The sequence below is a fragment of the Ovis aries genome, chromosome X (genome assembly GCF_016772045.2).
Source record: "Ovis aries strain OAR_USU_Benz2616 breed Rambouillet chromosome X, ARS-UI_Ramb_v3.0, whole genome shotgun sequence".
Classification (NCBI taxonomy): domain Eukaryota; kingdom Metazoa; phylum Chordata; class Mammalia; order Artiodactyla; family Bovidae; genus Ovis; species Ovis aries.
In genome coordinates this window covers 132,383,731-132,408,070 of record NC_056080.1, presented here as the reverse complement: position 1 = coordinate 132,408,070, position 24,340 = coordinate 132,383,731, and the positions used below count along the sequence as shown (strand labels likewise).

The following is a 24,340-nucleotide window of genomic DNA, read 5'->3' as shown; positions in this document are numbered from 1 at the left end:
ATTCAGATACAGGTATACTCAAGTTAATATGGTTATACATTCACTCACATACCTAAATATGCCTCATGTACACTGTGTCATTCATACATTTATTTACATGCATGAGCATATTCATCCTTAAGTTGTTCACACAGGCACATGTATAAACATTGTCACACATACAAATAGGGTTGCAAATTCCTTCATACACATAGACACCCTTATGTATAATACATTTCACACAATTATTAATGCTCATGAAAGGTTGTTGTTGACCCACGAAAAGATGCCAGGATTCTTAGCCTCTGGAGGAGAAGAATTCAATCCAGGGCCAAAGACAAGGCTTGATTACTCAGAGCTTTTGTGTAATAAAGTTTTATTAAAGCATAAAGAGGATAGGGAAAGCTTCTGACATAGGCATCAGAAGAGGGCAGAAAGAGTACCCCACTGCTAGTCTTCAGCTGGATGTTATATAGTCACTGCTGCTGCTGCTAAGTCACTTCAGTTGTGTCCAACTCTGTGCGACCCCATAGACGGCAGCCCACCAGGCTCCCCTGTAAGAAAGGAATGTCTTAAAATTCAGAATGGCACCAGGCCCCTCACCCATAAGATGTATTTTGGGATAATCTTGGCAATAGACGATTCATCTCGGGCCATAAAACGATTGACTTGAATCTTGTAGAAGGGCAGATTACCATACAAATAGTTTCGTTTACATAGTTTAGGGGAACAATGTCTGAGTATAACATACTGGTTTGTCAAGTAGGTTCTGAGCCATTAGAGGGAACCTGAACAGACTTGAAGATGGAGTTTGGGGTAAATGCATAGTACATGAACATAGCTTAAGACAAACATTTCCATAATAAAAATGCATTGGTTAACTCAAGGTTCGAGAATAGTTCACTTCAGGTGAGATCAGGTGTCCTTATGGCAATACAGTATTTTAAGAGAAACCTCCTTTTGAATTTGTATAGAGAAGGAAAAAAATATTGCTAGTTTGTTTCCTCTTGCCGCTTAAGAGAGATAAAAATGTCTGACACTTGCAGCCTATTTCCTCCATTTGGAGACCCGGGGGCTTCCTGCCTGTTATTCACATACACTTGTATGGTCACTAGTCACTCAAATCCACAGCATATTCTTCACATGAACACATTCAAAGATTGACTGAGATACAAGAAATGCTCATATGCATGTACAACACACTCAAAATCTCTAATATTTGAGCATATTCACAGACTTAAAACATATTCACTGATTTATTCATATGTATAGACACAGTCCGGCTTCACTTGTGGCTTAGATGTCAAAGAATGTTCCTGCAGTGCAGGAGACCTGGAATCAATCCCTGGCTTGCAAATATCCCCTGAAGAAAGCTATGACTACCCACTCCAGTATTCCAACCTGGAGAATTCCACGGACAATTGAACCTGATGGGCTACAGTCCATGGGGTCAAAAAGAATCGCACAAGGCTGAGCAACTTATACTTTCACTTTTATCAGTTCAGTTCAGTTCAGGCGCTCAGTCATGTGTGACTTTTTGTGACCCCACAGACTGCAACAGGCCAGGCCTCCCTGTCCATCACCAACTCTTGGAGCTTGCTCAAACTCATGTCCATCGAGTCAGTGATGCCATCCAACCATCTCATCTTCTGTTGTCCCCTCTCTTGCCTTCAATCTTTCCCAGAATCAGGGTCTTTACCAAGGAGTCAGTTCTTTGCATCAGATGGCCAAAGTATTGGAGTTTCAGCTTTAGAATTAGTCCTTCCAAAGGATATTCAGGACTGATTTCCTTTAGGATGGACTGGTTGGATCTCCTTGCAGTCCAAGGGACTCTCAAGAGTCTTCCCAACACCACAGTTCAAAAGCGTCAATTCTTCAGTACTCAGCTTTCTTTATAGTCCAAATCTCACATCCATACATGACTACTGAAAAAGCCCATAGCTTTGACTAGATGGACCTTTGTCGGCAAAGTAATGTCTCTGCTTTTTAATATGCTGTCTAGGGTGGTCATAGCTTTTCTTCCAAGGAGCAAGCATCTTTTAATTTCATGACTGCAGTCACCATCTGCAGTGATTTTGAAGCCCCAAAATTAAAGTCTGTCACTGTTTCCATTGTTTCCCGTCTATTTGCCATAAAGTGGTGGGACCAGATGCCATGATCTTCATTTTCTGAATGTTGAGTTTTAAGCCAACTTTTTCACTCTCCTCTTTCACTTTCATCAAGAGCCTCTTTAGTTCTTCTTTGCTTTCTGCCATAAGGGTGGTGTCATCTGCATATCTGAAGTTATTGATATTTCTCCCTGCAATCTCGATTCCAACTTGTGCTTCATCCAGCCCAGAATTTCACATGAAGTACTTTGCATATAATTTAAATAAGCAAGGTTGTGACAAAATACAACCTTGATGTACTCCTTTCCAAATTTAGAACCAGTCCATTGTTCCATGTCCAGTTCTAACTGTTGCTTCTTGATCTGCATACAGATTTCTCATGAGGCAGGTCAGGTGGTCTGGTATTCCCATCTTTTTAAGAATTTTCTACAGTTTTTTGTTATCCACACAGTGAAAGGGTTTGGTGTGGTTAATAAAGCAGAAGTAGATGTTTTTCTGGAACTCTCTTGCTTTATCTATGATCCAACGGTTGTTGGCAATTTGAACTCTGGTTCCTCTGCCTTTTCTAAATCCAGCTTGAACATTGAGAAGTTCACAGTTCATGTCATGTTGAAGCCTGGCTTGGAGAATTTTGAGGATTACTTTGCGAGCCTGTGAGATGATTGCATTTGTGCAGTAGTTTGAACATTCTTTGGCATTGCTTTTCTTTGGGATTCAAATGAAAACTGATGTTTTCCAACCCCATGGCCACTGCTGAGTTTTCCAAATTTGCTGGCATATTGAGTGCAGCGCTTTAACAGCATCACCTTTTAGGATTTGAAATAGCTTAACTGGATTTCCATCACCTCCACTAACTTTGTTTGTAGTGATGCTTCCTAAGGCCCACTGGACTTTGCATTCCAGGATGTCTGGCTCTAAGTGAGTGATCACACTATCATGGTTGTCTGGGTCATGAAGATCTTTTTTGTATGGTTCTTCTGTGTATTCTTGCCACCTCTTCTTAATATCTTCTGCTTCTGTTAGGTCCATACCATTTCTGTCCTTTATTGAGCCCATCTTTGCATGAAATGTTCCCTTGGTATCTCTAGTTTTCTCGAATGGATATCTAGTCTTTCCCATTCTGTTGTTTTCCTCTGTTTCTTTGCATTGATCACTGAGGAAGGCTTTCTTATCTCTCCTTGTTATTCTTTGGAACTCTGCATCCAGATGTCTTTATCTTTCCTTTTCTCCTTTGTCTTTAGCTTTTCTTCTTTTCTCTGCTATTGGTAAGGCCTCCTCAGACAACTGTTTTGCCTTTTTGCATTTATTTTTCTTGGGAATGGTCTTGATCACTACCTTCTGTACAATGTCACGAACCTCTGTCCATATTTCTTCAGGCAGTGTGTCTATCAGATCTAATATCTTGAATCTATTTCTCACTTCCACTGTATAATCATAAGGGATTTGATAGGTCAAACCTGAATGGTCTTGTGGGTTTTCCTAGTTTCTTCAATTTAAGTCTGAATTTTGCAATAAGGAGTTCATGATCTGAGCAACAGTCAGCTTCTGGTCTTGTTTTTGCTGACTGTATAGAGCTTCTGCAGAGACTCATGTACAATCATACACATTTCCTCACACAAAATGCTCACATGTCCACTTACACATGAGCATACAAATTCATTCTCAGAGAAGACAGTCATATATGCTGACAACAATACACTCAGTTGCACTTATACATGCACATTAATATGCTCACAAACAGCAACATTTCATGTATATACTTGAATACAAGTTTTCTCACAGACATCACTAAGCTCATACCTTCACACACAGATGTCCTCACATACACTCACAAGCACATTCTTACACAATCTTCACAAAAATACACTCACAAATTAACCAGGTTACACAAGTAAACAGTTCCATACTCACTCATGAAAATGTGCTTATACACTCATTCCCCCAAACTAGCTCTCACATTCACTCACATCCATTCCTGTATGTTCCCAGTCATGTATTTATACTATTCCCCATGTACTCGATACAAACAACATACTCATATTCTCACAGGTGAATATGCTCCCTCTTATCATGAAGTTCACATATTTATACATATAGAGATGCTCTAAGACACACACACACACACACACACACACACTTGGACATTAACTCACAAAAATATATTCCACTTTCACATTCTCACAAACACACACACATTCATTCTCACACACATGAACATGCTGACATTCATGCCCATGGTCACTAATTTACTCATCCATATTAAAAGTTCCATTCACTTTAACATACAGACTCATATGTTTGAATAGGCTCCTGTGATCACTCACATGTGCTTATATATATATGTACAAGGTCAAATTCACTTGCACAACATTCTCACACACTCATTCACTCAAAATAACTGCTCACACATTCACCTGAATGTACTGACATGTTTAATCATAGTCATGCTTAAATATGTCACTCATAGTCACTCACATACACATTAACATGCTCACAGTAGGAATGTGCTCACACTCACCAAGAAGTGCTCACATTCATTCACACTCACACAAGTTCATTCAGATATACTAATGTAGTTGACCCTTGAATGATGCAGGGGTTAGGAGTGTTGACCATCCATGTACATTTGAATACATTTAACATATAGTCTGCTCTCTCAATATGAGGTTCTTGTGAATCCAGCATTAAAAAGAATACATTTTAATCAGTTCTAATGAGGTGGATGAAACTGGAGCCTATTATACAGAGTGAAGTAAGCCAGAAAGAAAAACAGCAATACAGTATACTAACGCATATATGTGGAATTTAGAAAGATGGTAACGATGACCCTATATGCAAGACAGCAAAAGAGACACAGATGTAAAGTACAGACTTTTGGTCTCTGTGGGAGAAGGCAAGGGTGGGATGATTTGAGAGAATAGCATTGAAATATATATATTATCATATGTGAAATGGATCACCAGTCCAAGTTCAATGCATGAGGCAGGGTGCTCAGGGCTAGTGCACTGGGATGACCCAGAGGGATGAGATGGGGAGGGAGGTGGAGGGGGTCTCAGGATGGGGAACTCATATACACCCATGGCTGATTCATGTCAATGTAAAACCAACATAGTGGCAAAATCACTACAATATTGTAAAGTAATTAGCCTACAATTAAAATAAATAAAAAAAATAAATTTAAAAAGTAAATTTGTTATTACAGTAAATCAAAAGAATGTCTCAACATTGTAAAAATTTTACCAGACCCACTCCCACAATTTACATTTTAGGATAACAGGGTTAGAATTTAACAATTGAAAGATCCTACCAGACCCACTCCCATAATACACATTTTAAGATATCAGGATTAATCAGAAGGTTTTCAGGAAGGAGAAACTGTCCTCAAGCAAGATACACTGTTGTTAAGTAATACCTAGTACAGAGTTTAAACTGAGTTGTTTGTTGTGTAGTCATCAGGCTTAAAGAAAATAAAAAATTATGTGACTCAGGCTAAGGAATGTAGGAGAGAGAAAAAATATTTCTGTTTTCCTTCTCCTTGAGAACCCCAGACCCCTTTCTCCTCCTCGGGGACCTCGGACTCTTATCAACCTGCCTAGGAATTGACTGTCTTAGTAGTACTATAGTATTTTTCTATTGAACAAATCTGCATATACCTGGACTTGTGCTGTTCAAATCCCTGTTGTTTGAGTCAGATGTGCTTTTAAAATACTAGACAGGTGAATTCCCTGGCAGTCCAGTGGTTAGGGCTCGGCAGTTTCACTACTGTGGCCCTGTGTTCAATATTTGGTCAGGGACTAAGATCCTGCAAGTTGTGCAACTTGACCTCTCAAAATGTTAGACAAACATGCTTAAATTCACACACACACACACACACACACACACACAGTGATATCCATGCACATGATCAGTTGTTCGCTCATACATATAAACATGCAGAAACATTTACTTAATCACACAAAAATATTCTTATTAACACACTCATACTTGAAAAGGCTCACCCATTCATTTTCCATAACGGACATTATTATATACAGGAGCTAAAAATTGCCTCCCTTTAGTTCTTCACAGTTGCCTGTAACCCATTAGCTGAAAAACCAGCCAGCACCAAAATTAGTATTTACACAGCAGTTGCTTTAAACATTGGGTTGGTCAAAAGCTCTCTGGGATTTTGTATAACATCTTGTGGATGTTATGGCCACCCGGTATATTCCAGGTTAGCAGATTTTAATCTATTTAGTGTTTCCTTGGTGTTTCAGTGGAAAAGAATCTGCCTGCTAATGCAGGAGATATGAGAGACATGGGTTCGATCCATGGGTCAGGAAGATCACCTGAAGAATGAAATGACAACCCATTCCAGTATTCTTGCCTATGAAATACCATGGACAGAGGAGCCTGGCAGACTACAGTACATGAAATCACAAAAGAGTGCAACTTGACTTAGTGACTAAACAACAACAGTAAAAATGGGAGGCTTTTTTCTTTACATGTTGGGGCCAGAATGCTGGAGCATTAGACTGCCCTGCTTTTCAATGGCTAACTGCCTTGAAAATCTGATGCGCTGACTTTTGCCTTCTTTTTCCCTCCTATGATGTCAGCCAAGAACACTCACTACAAGTTTGTATCCCTTAGCTTTGAGAGAGTGACGCTTTGGGAGTCCAATTTCTGTCTTGATGACTCACCAAGGCCCTATCATAAAATTCATTGGCTGACCCTCTACCACCTCTTCCAGAGGAGAGGCACTTGGGTTCCCTGGAAGCCCAGGGGTCTGGGAACAACCCCTAGTCAGCTATCTCCTAATTCCTCAAAAGTGTCCAGATCTTTCAGAATTCAACCTGGGCAGTCAAATTACTCCTTTGACCACATGAAGCAAACTCTTGGGCATAGGCTCTTTCAAGCAAATAGCAGATTTTGTGTTTTTGCAGAGGGTAGGTGCAGGGTGGGGTGCCCCATGCCACCAACCCCCCAGCCCAGTTTTCCAGCTGACAGGGAGCTGGAGCTGACCAAGGAATGACTGTAGAGGCCAGAATGAGCAGAGGGCTGGGTGGTGCCCAAGCCATAATAGAAGGCAGGATTGCATGTCTTTTTGAATGACTCTTGGCATCTGTAGGATTTGCTAACCTCAGGATGCTGTTGGAGTGAGTGGAGCCAGTTGCAGTGGGTGGAGCCCGCATGCCAGGCTTCCTGTTCCCTCACTGGCAGGTGAAGTGCATCAAACCTAGTGCTCTTAGAAGCCAAGGGATTGGTTCACAGTGTGCTTCATGGAGTGGAGCTGCTGGGCTGCTGTTCTTTTTGCTGGTCCCAGGCTCAGGGCCTCTGATCAATTCCCATTTTTCCTGCATCCCTTGCCCATGATGGTCTCAACTTAGTGGCAGCTCTTTGGAAAAGAACAAGCTCCCTGCCCCACCTCGTGGTTAGCCTGCTTACCTCCTTCTCTGTCTTCCATGAGATCTCCAGAACTCTCCAGTGTTTTCCAGCTGGGAACTGTGGGGTCCAAACAAGCTGAAAGGCCCTGTGCCCCTATGGCTCACCAGGATCCAGACCTTGAAGGGTGATGACCACAATCCCACCTGGAAATTTCAGTTTGACATCTAACCTCTCCTCCTCTGATGTTCCTGACTTCATTTTAGACTCCTTTAATTGGTAAGTGAGGTCGCCAGGCTGCCAGGAGCTGGGAGGGCAGTGGGTTAGTGGACAACCTTTTAGAAGACATAGGCCTGGGCTTTAAATCCTGTCCATGCACCCTGCCTACTGGCCAGTGCCTAGAGAAATTGGAGATAGGGTTGGGGACATCAGGTTGAGATGAACTGCCTATTTCAGTGCCTATGTTACCATGGTAACTAACAGTGCCCAAATCACAGGGATTGGGAAACTACCACTCAAGTGTCCACCCATCCATTTCCAGGACTTAATATTCCTCAGTCATGTGTACTGTTCGTTTTGTGTGTGTGTGTGTGTGTGTGTGTGTGTGTGTGTGCACATGTGACCATGCATGTGCTCATGCAGGGAGGGGCCGGTTGTGAGTGAGGGCTAATAAAATTTATATTTTGTGCTGAGTTAACATCTGGTAAAATTGAGAGGATCTTGAATGGCTTAGTCCCAAGTTTCACTCTGCTCAACCAGATAGGATTCTCTAGTAATGGATCTTATTGAATGCACCAGATGCATTCCTGCATATTATCCCTAAATAGCATTTCCTTGTCAACCAGCAGAATTATTCGAAGAACAAAATCACATTCTTGCTCAGGAAGCAGGTACTACCTCACCATCTTAATACCCCAAACCTTCTTCCCACAGACCCTTCTGATTCACTCTGTACTTTGTCCTGCGATGTCCTACTTTCCTGTACTTTGTCTTGCAATGTCCCTCTTTCCTGGGCTACCCAAGAAGTGAATCACTGGGTCTCTGAAACTTTCTCAATAACTACCCTGAAGGTCTGGACCACTCAGGATTAAATGGAGATAAAAATCCAAAGCTGTAAATTTTCACTGCTAGAAATCAAAAATATTCTGAGAGAATTTGTACAGAGAGAAAATAAACTGTGCCACTCTGCTACCATACCATTAGCTATGTCTCTTTTGCAGTAAAAGTCCTGATCATCCTGTTGTAGGGAGAAATGACCATGACACTTTCACGACAGTGATGAAATGAATTCACCCTAATTTAAGCCAGAGTCCTTAACACTTATTAAGCAACTATTATCATATGGGAGGCCCATAGCACTAATGAATTTGATTTGAGGCTGTCTGAAGGAAAAAATGTGTAAATGTGAGCAAAGTAAAGAGGATTCATCATCACAGGGGACCTCCCCCATCACATACACACAAAGTATATCCAGTGACAAACAAATAAAATGGATCACATAAAGAAATCAGAAAACTTGAATACAGAGAGAGGAAATCATTTAAATTGAAACAAAGGCCCACAACTTAATCCAGTTGGAAATCTAGAATTTGCTAAAAGAATTTATGCCCCAGTATAAATTTATACCTTTGTCCTTGGCAGATGTCTTCTCACTGTGTCCTCACATGGCCTTCTCTTTGTTTAGTGTGGGGAGAGAGTGAGAGCTCTGTGATTCTCTTGTTCTTCTTATAAGGATACCCTCCTGTAGGATTACACCTCCATGCTTATGATCTCATTTAATCTTAATTACCCCTTAAAGGTCATATCTCCAAATACAGTCACATTGGGGGTTAAAGGCTTAACATACCCATTTTGAGAGAATATGATTCAGTCCATAACATCTCGACATATATTTTGGGTGTGTGCAAGGCAAGTGGTTCCCAGAGTCCTTTACCTCAATGAGGACAACTTTTAGGCAATGGCCCAAGAGTTTTTATTTTTATTTATTTTTGTTTTATTTATTTTTTTAATTTTAAAATCTTTAATTCTTACATGCATTCCTAAACATGAACCCCCCTCCCACCTCCCCTCCCCATAACATCTCTCTGGGTCATCCCCATGCACCAGCCCCAAGCATGCTGTATCCTGCGTCAGACATAGACTGGCGATTCAATTCTTACATGATAGTATACATGTTAGAATGCCATTCTCCCAAATCATCCCACCCTTTCCCTCTCCCTCTGAGTCCAAAAGTCCGTTATACATATCTGTGTCTTTTTTCCTGTCTTGCATACAGGGTCGTCATTGCCATCTTCCTAAATTCCATACATATGTGTTAGTATACTGTATTGGTGTTTTTCTTTCTGGCTTACTTCACTCTGTATAATCAGCTCCAGTTTCATCCATCTCATCAGAACTGATTCAAATGAATTCTTTTTAACAGCTGAGTAATACTCCATTGTGTATATGTACCACAGCTTTCTTATCCATTCATCTGCTGATGGACATCTAGGCTGTTTCCATGTCCTGGCTATTATAAACAGTGCTGCGATGAACATTGGGGTACATGTGTCTCTTTCAATTCTGGTTTCCTCGGTGTGTATGCCCAGCAGAGGGATTGCTGGGTCATAAGGTAGTTCTATTTGCAATTTTTTAAGGAATCTCCACACTGTTCTCCATAGTGGCTGTACTAGTTTGCATTCCCACCAACAGTGTAGGAGGGTTCCCTTTTCTCCACACCCTCTCCAGCATTTGTTGCTTGCAGATTTTTGGATCACAGCCATTCTGACTGGCGTGAAGTGGTACCTCATTGTGGTTTTGATTTGCATTTCTCTAATAATGAGTGATGTTGAGCATCTTTTCATGTGTTTGTTAGCCATCCGTATACAGATAGGCACATTTGTTAGCCAGGGCATACAGTACAAAAATGAAGTTTGGCCAAATGTGTGGACCCATTGGTCTTGTCTTTTATCATGGGTATTGTCACTGTCATCTGTATGATTGCTTTCCATCACTGCAGGGGATGATGGAGACAATATCATATGTAGTATACAAATACCCAATAGTATCCACTCAGTTGATTCCAAGGGCCTCCTCACGTAGCCAAGAGATCTAGGAGAGGGATGGCTGCTTCTACCACTGTCTCTTCTGGCAAGGGACTAAGGATAGATGAGACCAGGGGTTTTGTAAGAAAGATATCCCAGAAAACTCTCTTGTATCAAGGAGGCCTCAGTAACTGTGCTGAGGTTATGGAGTGTTGGTTCCATGATCCAAAGCATGCTGGGCAATTGGGTACAGAGTGTCACAGGCTCAGGGTCTCTGAGAACCTCTATTTTGAAAGTGGCTTGGTATGTGGCCGATAGTTGCCACTCTAATGGTTTGTAGTACAAGGCCAAGAAGGGCAGTTTCTTACATCAGTGGCCTGTGGGCAACTCATAGCTGTCATGGGTGGTCCAGAGATGCCAGGGGGCATAGGCAGAGGTTACTAAATCATCAACAATGAAGGAAGCTCTGGAGACACTAATGGGAGTGTCCATTGATTCAGACTTGGACAGATTCTAGAGTCTTTTGTTGGAAGGTTTATTGCTTTGCTAATGTTAATTGTTTTAGTAAATTCTGTGATTCTAATTGGTTTAAATTGTAACATTAGACAGAAAAAGCTATGGAAGAAGTTTATATATTGGTCGATTGATGAAAATGTTGTGACCAGAGGCTCACAGGAACCTAATCCTTTCTTACCCCTGGGAGCAATGTTTTAGTAGTCACTAATTCATTAATAATTCATCATGAATTGCCAAATTCAGACTTAAATTGAAGAAAGTAGGGAAAACCACTAGACCATTCAGGTATGACCTAAATCAAATTCCTTATGATTATACAGTGGAAGTGAGAAATAGATTTAAGGGACTAGATCTGATTGATAGAGTACCTGATGAACTATGGACGGAGATTCGTGACATTGTACAGGAGACAGGGATCAAGACCATCCCCATGGAAAAGAAATGCAAAAAAGCAAAATGGCTGTCTGGGGAGGCCTTACAAATAGCTGTGAAAAGAAGAGAGGTGAAAAGCCAAGGAGAAAAGGAAAGATATAAGCAACTGAATGCAGAGTTCCAAAGAATAGCAAGGAGAGATAGAAAACCAATACAATATTGTAAAGTAATTAGCCTCCAATTAAAATAAATTTAAATTAAAAAAAGAAAGCCTTCCTCAGTGATCAATGCAAAGAAATAGAGGAAAACAACAGAATGGAAAAGACTAGAGATTTCTTCAAGAAAATTAGAGATACCAAGGGAACATTTCATGCAAAGATGGGCTCAATAAAGGACAGAAATGGTATGGACCTAACCGAAGCAGAAGATATTAAGAAGAGGTGGCAAGAATACACAGAAGAACTGTACAAAAAAGATCTTCATGACCCAGATGATCACGATGGTGTGATCACTCACCTAGAGCCAGACATCCTGGAATGTGAAGTCAAGTGGGCCTTAGAAAGCATCACTACGAACAAAGCTAGTAGAGATGATGGAATTCTGCTTGAGCTATTTCAAATCCTGGAAGATGATGCTGTGAAAGTGCTGCACTCAATATGCCAGCAAATTTGGAAAACTCAGCAGTGGCCACAGGACTGGAAAAGGTCAGTTTTCATTCCAATGCCAAAGAAAGGTAGTGCCAAAGAATGCTCAAACTACCACACAATTGCACTCGTCTCACATACTAGTAAAGTAATGCTCAAAATTCTCCAAGTCAGACTTCAGCAATACGTGAACCGTGAACTTCCAGATATTCAACCTGGTTTTAGAAAAGGCAGAGGAACCAGAGATCAAATTGCCAACATCCACTGGATCATGGAAAAGGAAGAGAGTTCCAGAAAAACATCTATTTCTGCTTTATTGACTATGCCAAAGCCTTTGACTGTGTGAATCACAATAAACTGTGGAAAATTCTGAAAGAGATGGGAATACCAGACCACCTACCCTGCCTCTTGAGAAACCTGTATGCAGGTCAGGAAGCAACAGTCAGAACTGGACATGGAACAACAGACTGGTTCCAAATAGGAAAAGGAGTACGTCAAGGCTGTATATTGTCACCCTGCTTATTTAACTTATATGCAGAGTACATCATGAGAAACGCTGGGCTGGAAGAAGCACACGCTGGAATCAAGATTGCCAGGAGAAATATCAATAACCTCAGATATGCAGATGACACCACCCTTATGGCAGAAAGTGAAGAGGAACTAAAAAGCCTCTTGATGAAAGTGAAAGAGGAGAGTGAAAAAGTTGGCTTAAAGCTCAACATTCAGAAAACTAAGATCATGGCATCTGGTCCCATCACTTCATGGCAAATAGATGGGGAAACAGTGGAAACAGTGTCAGACTTATTATTTTTTTTGGCTCTCAAATCACTGCAGATGGTGATTGCAGCCATGAAATTAAAAGATGCTTACTCCTTGGAAGGAAAGTTATGACCAACCTAGATAGTATATTCAAAAGCAGAGACATTACTTTGCCAACAAAGGTTTGTCTAGTCAAGGCTATGGTTTTTCCAGTGGTCATGTATGCATGTGAGAGCTGGACTGTGAAGAAGGCTGAGCACTGAAGAACTGATGCTTTTGACTGTGGTGTTGGAGAAGACTCTTGAGAGTCCCTTGGGCTGCAAGGAGATCCAACCAGTCCATTCTGAAGGAGATCAGCCCTGGGATTTCTTTGGAAGGAATGATGCTGAAGCTGAAACTCCAGTACTTTGGCCACCTCGTACAAGGAGTTGACTCATTGGAAAAGACCCTGATGCTGGGAGGGATTGCGGGCAGGAGGAGAAGGGCACGGTAGAGGATGAGATGTCTAGATGGCATCACCGACTCGATGCACATGAGTTTGAGTGAACTCTGGGAGTTGGTGATGGACAGGGAGGCCCGACATGCTGTGATTCATGGGGTCGCAAAGAGTCGGACATGACTGAGCGACTGAACTGAACTGAATTCATTACTTGTATTGACTTATTTATAGAATATAGATTTAACAGATGCAAACAGATTGCAGTGACTGATGCCCCTTTTTCATTATCTGAAAGTACCATAGGATCACAGTGATGCTCAGGGCCCATTCACATTCCAGTGCCCTTTGGGAGGATACATCCCTCCTGATGGTCTCAGATGTGTTGGGTGAGCACTTCAGATATCTCTGGATAGACCAGTTCTCTGCAGGGCTCAGGATGGGTACTTGCCTATACTCATCCAAGACACCTCTCATCTGAAAGCACGTGATTAATGAGAGAAATGCCAGCTCCCAGAATGAATGTCATTGAGAAGACACCCTTGAGGCCTAAAGAATCTGAAATGATTTTGTTGGGCAAGGACCAGAAGGTTCTCTCTCAGTGTCAAGCCATTTCCTGGCCCTAAAATATGAGGTATACAAGATAAAGGTTGACATGGATACAACAGAATGTCAGTCCCAGCTCAGATAATGTGACTTTGTGCTGGAGAATGTATACTGGTTAGCTCAGCTCAGGAGGGCACTGAGGGTGGAAGATTACTTTTCCTGGTGCAATCAGCTGCCCCTGGATGGATGCCCACCAACATGGAGAGCTGTATCCATGCTGATTTCAAGATGGGGCTCTTTAGTGGGGGTGAAGTAATACTTCTCTGAGCTGCCCTCTGTATGCTTCCTCTCCTCTCCACTTGCCAAAATGCCTGCCCCCTCTACCCCAGCCCCTCATCCTGCCTGGTGACGTGGACCCATGCTATGTGCCCCATCTGGATAAAAGCTGGAGAGGAGGAGCACGTGATTCACCACGTGCTTCTGGTTGAATCACCATAGGGAGAAAAGCGGACTGGGTAAAGAATGTGTACACTTATGAGTACACACGTCTACATGTGTGCCAGAGAAGGCATGGCCTTGGAAAGGTGACAGCTAGGGTGTTCTCTGTTGTTTGTTCTCTGGGAAATGTGACATTTACTGATGGCTTCTCTGTTTCAGCAGAAACTGTGCCAATGAAAATGATTCTGAAGGTTTTAGACAGGGTGCAGAGAGCACATTGTGTCCCTCTGAATCCATATATTGGAGAAAAGCCACTTCTACACACTTGAGGGCTTTTTGATTGAAGTATAGTGGGTTTACAGGGATCATTAGTTGTGGTGTGTGGGATATTTATTTGTGGTCCATGGGATCTTTTACTTGTGTCACGTGGTTTCTTTGTTGTGGCATGCAGGATCTTTTAGTTGTGGCATGTAGGATCTTTAGTTGTGGCATGTGGTATTTTTATCTGGGGCATGTGGGATCTTTGTTGTGGCATGCAGTTTCTTTGTTGTGGCACACAGGATCTTTCAGTTGCATCACGCGAGATCTTTTTTGTGGAATGTGGGATCTTTAGTTGCAGCATGTGGGATTTTTATCTGGGGCATGTGGGATCTTTTTAGTTGTGGCATGAGGGATGTTTTAGTTGAGGTATATGGCATCTTTGTTGCAAACATGGGATCACTGTTGCAGCATGCAGAATAATTATTTTGTGGCATACGGCATTCTTTATTTGTGGTATATGGAGTATTTGTTGCAGAATGTGGTATCTTTTTAGTTGTGGCATGCGGGATATTTAGTTGTGGTATCTGGGATCTTTATTTGTGGCATGCGAACCCTGGCTTCTCACTCTATTGAGTTTGTTAAAAACTGAACACATGATCTGTCTTGTCTACTTCACCTACCCCAACCAAGTTGCTTGCCCCTCTGCCCTCAAGTCTTTAACTCCTCCTGGGTTTTATTGGTTCTCCCTCCAGAAAACATCCCACCTCTGTACATATGTCTCCATTGATCATGAGTCACCCCCAAACCAGGTCTTGGTCATCTTCCTCCCGAATTACTGCCACAACATCCCAACTTCTCTCCTCCCTGATATTAGTGTTGGTTCCTCTAGTCCTTTCAGCACACTGCAATCAGCATGATCTTTATAATTCAAGCCTGATTATGTCAAGCATTTGTGATTTTAGCTGTCAAATAAAATCTAGCCTAACACTGAGATTTCTAGAACAGACATGAGAAATGTCAAAGAACCCAAAACTCAAACCACCACGAAGCCAATGAATCAGTTTCTTCAGGATCAGCAGTGGTTACCTCCACTGTTTTCTTGCTGCCTGAGGTCATCGGAGAAGTCAGTGATGAAATATAGAGCTGAAGTAATCACTGGAAAGATTTCAGCACCTTATCTGGAGGTTTCTTGTCTTAGCTCTGATTGTTGTTGTTGTTTAGTCACTAAGTCGTGTCCGACTCTTTTGCAACCCATGCACTATAGCCCACCAGACTCCTGTGTCCATGGGATTTCCAAGACAAGAATACTGGAGTGGGTTGCCATTTCCTCCTCCAGGGAATCCTCCTGACCCAGGGATTGAACCCATGTCTCTGGCATTTGCAGTTGGGTTCTTTATCACGGTGCCACCAGGGATGTCCTTAGTTCTGGCTATTATAACAAATATCCCATAGACTGAGTGGCAATGACAGATACTTATTTCCTATACTTCTGAAGGCAGGGAAGTCCAAAACCAACATGCTGGCCATTTTGGTTCCTGATAAGCTCTGTTCCTGGCTTATTGGTGACTGCTTTCTTCCTGTGTGCACTCATGTCAGAGAGATGGAGAGTGTTCTGGTGTCCTCTCTTCTTCTTGTAAGGGCACTAATCCCTTACATATTCCTAAATTTATCCATATGCATAGACACAGATATATAATCATACACATTCATTCACACAAAAGGCTCACATGTCTACTAACACATGTACATGCTTACAGATTGATGCACAGACACTCATATATGCTGACAACAGTATATTCAGATTCCCGTTTAAGTGTATATTAATATGCTCATAAACAGAAATATTTCCATGTATTTTTGAACACAAATTTTCTCCAAGGCATCACAAAGCTCATACCTTCACACACAGATGTACTCACATAAACTCAAAAGCACATTCTCCTATAGTCTTCACCAAAATACACTCACATATGAACAAACTTACACAAATGAACAGTTACACACTCACTCATGAAAATGTGCTTATATATGTGTTCTGTCAAGCCTTCTTACACATATTCACATACACACACACACACACACTGCTCTATGCTCCCAGTCACGTACTCATACATTTTCCCAGGTATAGTATACTCACAAAGAACATCATACTCATATGTCTACAGATGAATATGCTCATACTTGCCTTGAAGTTCACACATTAACACACATGTAGAGATGCTCTAATATACTGACATGCACATACTTGCACATTAAATCACAGAAATATATTCTACTTTCACATGCTCACACATACATGGATATGCTAACATTCATGCCCATGGTTATAGATTCACTCATCCAGATGAAAAGTCCTATTCACTTTCAACCTGCAAATTCATATTTGAATAGGCACCCACAGTCAGTCTCACATGGGCTTATATACATGTACAAGGTTACGTTCACTTGCACAAATATGTTAACATACTCATTCGCTCACATTAATTGCTCACACATTCATTTGAATGTGCTGGGAAATTCAATCATAGTCATGCTTGCATGCCTACACTCATATTCACTCACATCCACATTAATATGCTCAGAATTAGGAATGGGTTCTCATTCACCAAAAAGCTCACACATTGACTCACATACATTCTCAAGAATTCATTCACTCAAATATAGTAATGTAGTTTACCCTTGAGTGATGCAGGGATTCGGGGTACTGAGCCTCCATGTACCATCTGGAGAGGCAATATCTGTAGTTACACTGAGCCCTTATTGAACTGAGGTCTTCACTTGAGCAGAGCTAGTTACCCTATAGATTGAGATTCCTGTTGTGCCCTTGGTAATAGCAGAAGCGCCTCCTGTACCGTCAGAGGTCTGTATTCAAATGGTACCACATCTACTGGATTGATCTAAACCTGGCCCTACTAGAGTGTTGCAACTCCATGAGGAATTAGCCACAATTCCTGCCACTAAAGTTAATTGCTTTAACCTCCACACCTTCGTTTTATTAATGTTTAATTAATCATGTGTATAATTCTGAAGATTTTATACTTTTAATGAAGTTTTTGTGTTATTTATATTTTTCTTGAAGTACCAATGTTGTGTTTGCTTCAGGTACACAAAGTGATTCATATATATACACACACACACACATATAAATATGTATATATATATATACACACACACGCACATATATATATTTATAGATTCAGTTGCATATAAGTGTATATATATTCTATTTCAGATTCCTTTTCCTTATAGATTATTATAAAATGTTGAGTATAGTTCCCTCTGCTATATGATAGGTCCTTGTTGGTTATCTATTTATATACATTAATATCTATATGTTAATTCCAAACTATTTTATTTTCAAATTTTAGAATTCACTGTTTTATATTCCAGTTTTGAATCATTTTATAAATATATTTTTAACTGGAGGACAATTGCCTTACAATGTTGTGTTGGTTTCTGCCACACAACAACATGAATCAGGCATAAATATACATGTATTCTATCTCTCTTGAGCTTCCCTCCTAACCTCCACCTATCCCACCACTTTAGGTTACCACAGGGCATCAATCTCAGGTGGATGAACCTAGAACCTGTTCTACAGAGTGAAGTAAGTAATAAAGAGAAACACAAATATCATCTATTGCTGGCGACGGAATGAAACACCAGCACTGCAGAGTGGTTTGAATCTTTTTACTTTAACCCCTTGCTTCTTATAGCTGCTTTATTTTATATCCTTTGCACAACAATCTACAGGGCAAGTTGCCAAGCACTATGATTCAGCGACTATACAGTGCACAGGCGCAGGGCGAGATAACCTTTACCATGACTTATTTACTGCAGCTAAGACTTTGTTTTGGGGAACTTCCTTATCAACTTAGAATCCGTTTTGTCCCTGGGTCTGTTCCTTTTGAGGAATCAGAGAAACATCCTTGTGTGCAAGAAATGTTCTTTTCCCACGGGAACAAATAGAGGATTCTTAGCTGAACATCTCGTTTGCAAGAATGTTCAGCCCTGGTTGAGAGTCTCATTTGCATGCACTTCTCAACCTTCCTTATACCTTGTTCCCTACTATCTATTAACACATATATGGAAACAGTGTCAGACTATTTTTTTGGGCTCCAAAATCACGGCAGATGGTGATTACAGCCATGAAATTAAAAGATGCTTACTCCTTGGAAGGAAAGTTATGACCAACCTAGATAGCATATTCAAAAGCAGAGACATTACTTTGCCAACAAAGGTCCGTCTAGTTAAGACTATGGTTTTTCCAGTAGTCATGTATGGATGTGAGTTAGACTGTGAAGAAAGCTGAGCACCAAAGAATTGATTCTTTTGAACTGTGGTGTTGGAGAAGACTCTTGAGAGTCCCTTAGACTGCAAGGAGATCCAACCAGTCCATTCTAAAGGAGGTCAGTCCTGGGTGTTCTTTGGAAGGACTGATGCTAAAACTGAAACTCTAGTACTTTGGCCACCTCATGCGAAGAGTTGACTCATTGGAAAAGACTCTGATGCTGGGAGGGATTGGGGGCAGGAAGAGAAGGGGACGACAGAGGATGAGATGGCTGGATGGCATTACCAACTCGATGGACGTGAGTCTGAGTGAACTCTGGGAGTTGGTGATGGACAGGGAGGCCTGGCGTGCTGTGATTCATGGGGTCGCAAAGAGTCGGGCACGACTAAGCGACTGAACTGAACTGAACTGAACTGAACACATATATTTGAAATCTAGAAAAATGTTTATCACTACATAAACCTGCTTGCAGGGCAGGAATAGAGATATAGACTTAGAGAACAGACTTGTGGAACAGGAAGGAGAGGGTGAGATAAATTAGGTGTGTAGGATTGACATATATGTACTAAGATGGCTAGTGCAGAGCTGCTGTATAGCACATGGAGCTCAGCTTGGTGCTCCTGGCCTTCTATACAAGCCTTCCAGTAGTTTATCCATGCAAGGCACCAGCTTCCCCTAATGTTATTGACGTGTTAACAAAATAGCTTTTACAGCCCTTGGGACTACCATACAAGTGATATAGTAAACCCAAGTTCCACATCACTCTAAAGCACAATAACTAGGGACATTGCAAGAAAACATTGCTTTGGATTTTTATCTATCCTATCATCTTCCGGTAGCAGGTATCCTCGACATACATAATGGGCTTTAAACAAAATTAAGGGCTAGTGGGAGAAATTGAAGAGCAGTGGTCTTTCAAGTGGTCAGAAATACAGCCCATGGTTTAGATTACATTAAATTCATGTCCCTATGGCAAAACTACACCATACTTAAATTCACAACAAATGAGGAACCCTCCTACAGAAATATTTCTATCTCTGCTGGTGTACATATCCACACCAGACACAACCCAATTATCGATTCCACAGACATGGAAACCCAGGCACTGCTATGCATAAAAAAGAAACATTCACCTGGTACTTTCATCCTTCCTGTCTCCCTCATAGAAAACCCAGAGCTTAGCCACCTATTTCTTGATCCTGATGAGAGCCTGAAACCATCCTGAGCCTGTGTTCATCATCATCCAGTATAAGCCAAGCAAAGTAACCACCACTTTCTGGAAAAAGAGGTGACCTTATCTACCATCTATGTACTTTGGTCTGCTTAAGGCAACATGGATGCCAACAGATGGACCTAAACCTCTCCCTGATCAGGTAACACCATGTGAACATTACCCAGGAACAATCAGGTCCCCTACTGCTGGCTACAGGTGACTTTAAGCCATACCCTGTTATCATGACCCTTGTCACCTGAGAAGTTCCTATCCTTGCCCGTGTTGACTCCATATCTGTTGGTGGTTCTCCCAGAGCTAGTAATCTACACACTGCAGTTGACAAGGTCTGTCTGGAGACTATACCACATGCACATAACAGGGAGTCTTGCCACACAGATCACATTGGGAACAATGAAAACCATGCTGTCATTTATTCAGGTTGGTCAGTCCTACTGTCGTGCTCATAGATTCCAACACAGGTTAGTAACATTCTCCTGTCTCTTCTACTACTAGCAACACTCATTCTGGCTAAGCCAAATGCTTTAGATACAGCTTATGAGTTACAGATGCCTTGTAAACCCTTAGGGCCAATTTTGACCTCAGATCAGATGAAACACACTGTTATTAAGTAGTGTTATTAACCACATAGAACCACTGTCTCTTGAGTCTTATACCAGAGGTAATATGCACCCAGTATTAAAGCCAGGAGGCTTGTGATTGGTACAGTCATTTTAAAAGTGCTGTAATGCAGAGCCATATTAACAAAGTCTATGGGATTACAGTTAGATAAAGTTGGCTCAGATGGTAAAGAACCTGCCTGCAATACAAGAGACCCAGGTTCAGTCCCTGGGTCAGGAAGATCCCCTGTCAAAGGTAATGCAACCCACTCCAGTATTCTTGCCTGGAGACTATTATGGACAGAGGAGCCTGGTGGGCTACAGTCCATAGGGTCACAAAGAGTCAGAGACAACTGAGCGACCAACACTTTCACTTTTGTATAGCTCTTACTAATCCCTGGCATGATGATGAATGTAAACCCTGCCAAAACATATACAAGTATTGGTTTTTTTCTTATCGGTTGTAATGATTTTTTCTCTCTCTAGTACAAGTCCCATTTATTGAAGCTTGCACTGGAAAAAATTGCAAGAAGTGACCAAAGACAACTTACCATGAATTCCCTCCTGTTTGTGGACTTATACTTTAAATATGTATACTCACAGTATATATACATGGGAAGGAATGTACACAGCATAATCCCCAGGTCAAGGCATGTCTAAAGAGTCAGAAGCTTCATCCAGTTTGAGAGTTCTTTTCTAAACTGTATTCTGTTACCAACTTCCAGGTTACATCACACTCAGTGGGAGTGGGCTTTTCAACAGCTGAAAAGCTTACTGCCTACAGGAAACAATCATAGCTTCTGGGTGTGACAGCAAAGACATTTCTCAGGAAAACATAATTAGTTCCATGGAGAAATCTAACCACCCTGTGTGAGAGTTTTTCCATCCAAATTGACAGCTGAATTGAAGTATTCGTCACTCTGTTGTGTCTGACTCTTTGCAACCCCGTGGACTCATATTAACAAAATCACATATGAATTAGCATACATATTTATTCATAACCAGGAGATGCTCAAACATTCCCTATCTCACACCAACATGCTCACACTCATGGACATGTATTTTCACACATTCAGAAATTCATGGACACACATAAATACAGATACTCAAACTTTCATGTTTACATATATGACAGTGATCACTCACTCATCTGCAAAATATGATCATATATACAAAGTAATTCACACATTCTCTCATACATTGAGATGCTCACATTCTCACTCACATACATACTTTAACATAGTCACACACATTGACACATTTACTCACACACACTAGTATACTTGATATTAATGTGCTCACACACTCAACAGTCCCACACACAAACACGCTACAGATTCATTCACATACATAGCTACTCTCATATAACATTATTTTTACACGTGTCATTTTCACTCTCCTATTAACATGCTTACATATACAAATATGTGCACCATTCACTTACACAGTAAGATACCCAAGAATTCATACACACAAACTCACATATATGTGCATTTTCACACATCATTCAGTTGCATGAGTTTTCTCAGAAGATCACTTATACCCTGGCAGATGTGTATTTTCATACATGTACGTATCTACATATTCAGTTATTCACATGCACTAACCTACTCACAAACAAAATACATAGTTACATACAAATATATTCTCATTTTGTTAAGCTTCTCACACAATGAACTGTTAATATCTTTACACATACAGTCACACACAAACACATTCTATCCCTCATACATATGAATATGATCACACATTCACTCACATATTAATACCCTCAAATAAGGACATGCTTGCACAGTTATTCAGTTCTAATATCAAACAAATTTACTCTCACACATAGACACATATAAACATATGCTGATGTTCCATAGTCACACATATTAACTTGATCACATATATAGTCATAGTCAATATGTAAATATATTTACATTTTAACTCTCCAGATTACCTGGTTCCGTATATGAAGATATATGTTTTCTCCAGAAATTATTATTCTCACATTTTACATACTCATACATTCAATTGCATATGCATTCACTCACATTATCAAATATACCCATACATTACAAAATTATCTCACAAATAATGTTAGTATACTCACTCACAGGCATGAACAAACTTATACATATACTCTGTGACACTCTATAAAATACGTTCACACATTTATTCACTCAGACTGACACACAAATTCACTTAGAAGAACGTGGTTACAATACCACTCATACATAAGCCATTCATATGTTATGTGTACACACATATGCTCTCACAGGTATGTAAACACAAACAACAACATACTTACAGATTCACTTGCAAATGAACATGTTTCCAAACACACACATATTCACTCACAGAAATATATTCTTTCATTAAGAATCTCACATGAATAAACACACTTGCAAGATTCACTGATAGACATAAAAATGCTGAAACATGTATTCACTCAGAAAAACATGATCACAAATTTATCCCAACATAAAGTCATACTAGTATATGCTTATTTGCATAGATTCTGCACATATGGATACTCTTAAATCCTTCACACGTGCAAATGAACACAACAGGAATACACCCATTCAATTAGAAATAAACATTTTCACTCATGAAGCTCATAGATACACACACACATGTACAAGTATTTGCTTGCATGTTCACTCGTAAGTTTATTCATACATTAGCTACCCCATTCAAGCTAGTATACTGACACATTTCATCCACAATGAACAAACTAACATCCATGTAGAAATTTACAAATTTATTCATATGCATGACTATGTACAAATATGTATTAAGTGCTTGAATATACTAAAAACAACACACTTATGTAAGAATAAGCTCACATATCAGTTTCTTATATTTATACATATTTAGTCACTGGCATGGTCGTGCTCAGAGGTTTACTCACACTGGTAGATACACTTACATATTCACATATACATGCTCATTCTCTTACTAAAACAAACAAATATACTTCAACCAACATGGCTACATAGATGGAATGCTCATACATTTATTCACCCAAATATGCTCATATTAACCAAATACTCATTGACTCATATCTATCAACACTTATATATTTACTATGTGTGATATTTATGTTCATATTTTCATATTCAATTACAAACACAAACACCATTTAAAATTCACTTGAACACAGACACATATAATCACTACAACTTATTCACATACGTTGTCACAGATGCATATCAACACATTAAATGTAAAACTTGATTACCATTCATTCATACATATATGTGTGTTCAAACATACAAGTGAACTTATTAATTTACTCAAACACAAAATTGTAATAAACATGCACATTGTCGCTAATAACATGCTCACAATTCACTCACAGAAAAGGGCATAGTTATAGATTAACTCATAGGCACACACAATCTCACATAATCTATCACACACACAAACATGCTCAAAAATTCACTCACATGAGCATGATAATATGTTCATTTACTCACATGAACATACTTACAAAATCAGTAACACACTAGACAGAGTGTTTTTTACACGTACAGACTCAAGATATTAACTTCCACAAAATAACATCACAAAAGGAGCATGCTCAGGTTTTCACTTGAACATGGACCTGTTCACACTTACAAATGCTTACACAATCACAATATAAATACATTCACATATGAACATGCTTATAAGATGAACCCCCATTCACTCACAACATGCTTACAAATTTGCTAACACACCTAGACACACTTACATCCACATGTTCACACATTAAATTCCACAGATTGTTCACATACTTATTTGCT

At 40.3% G+C, this 24,340-nt stretch overlaps 1 protein-coding gene across 1 annotated transcript in view; it reads left to right on the top strand.

The window, feature by feature from the left end:
* Positions 1–20,107, top strand: part of SYTL4 (synaptotagmin like 4) — a 160,140-nt gene extending 140,033 nt beyond the window's left edge. Inside the window, exons 21-23 of the transcript XR_009598860.1 lie at positions 7,542–7,727; positions 17,993–18,050; positions 19,901–20,107. The gene's annotated coding sequence lies outside the window, so the exon portion shown is untranslated. The remainder of the gene's footprint in view (positions 1–7,541; positions 7,728–17,992; positions 18,051–19,900) is intronic.
* The last annotated feature ends 4,233 nt before the right edge of the window (positions 20,108–24,340 follow it).